At 37.6% G+C, this 788-nt stretch overlaps 1 protein-coding gene and 1 long non-coding RNA gene across 3 annotated transcripts in view; one reads left to right on the plus strand and one right to left on the minus strand.

Annotated features, from left to right (window-relative positions):
• The window catches only part of LOC116847864 (acetylcholinesterase-like), a 523,728-nt gene that overhangs the window by 174,224 nt on the left and 348,716 nt on the right, over positions 1-788 (plus strand). The window lies entirely within an intron of this gene.
• The window catches only part of LOC116847872, an 84,690-nt gene that overhangs the window by 83,185 nt on the left and 717 nt on the right, over positions 1-788 (minus strand). The gene's annotated exons all lie outside the window — the stretch shown is intronic.

The raw sequence follows: 788 nt of genomic DNA on the forward strand, positions 1-788 counted from the left end.
ACACGCTTCCGAAATGTTGAAGAAGTGCGAGAATGGGTGGACGAATGGATTGCTTCGAAACAAACATCGTTTTATCGAGATGGTATCGCCCAGTTGCCAGAAAGATGGCAAAAAGTTGTAGAAAGTGATGGAAAATACTTTCATTGAAATAATTTAAATAAATTTTTTACAATAAATGCTTTTTCTCAGTATTTTTTGGGCGGAAACTAAGTTAAGGTCCTAATATATTCCCAAAGTGTGCTTTACTATATACATAGAGTAATAAAATGGTGACTATAAATCTGTGTTCATTCTGCTATATCTTTATGTTTAAATGAACTATAAATATATGTTTGAGGCCAAAATAAACTATAAAATTTAGTGAGATTATAGTTATTCCAATTATTTTTTTCTCTGAGTGCGGATATGTCGCACCTCCCGGAAAATCACACAAGGAGAGCGACCTTGCAGGTCGGAGGAAGTCCGTTATCCGGTGCCGAAGGATAAATCACCGCACACTGGTGGATTGAATAGAAAATGACCGGTGAAGAACGCTATTCCGATTAACTTATCAGTACGCTATCGATATTTGACCTGTAGCCTTATTCTGTAACTCGTTATTGGAGTTAACGACAGTTTCGTTATCGTTGTGCAGCTTTTGTACACCATAGAAAAGTTGCGCAACGACAACGAAACTATCATTAACTCTAATAACGAGATACAGAATCCCAGCACTAGTTAAGGAGATGCTGGAGTCGGTGACGAACTCGAACAATGTCGATAATGCAGAGACGATCGTCACTAACATA

Source organism: Odontomachus brunneus, unplaced genomic scaffold, assembly GCF_010583005.1.
Source record: "Odontomachus brunneus isolate Ranch 3 - 2012 unplaced genomic scaffold, Obru_v1 Obru_scaffold_084, whole genome shotgun sequence".
NCBI lineage: Eukaryota > Metazoa > Arthropoda > Insecta > Hymenoptera > Formicidae > Odontomachus > Odontomachus brunneus.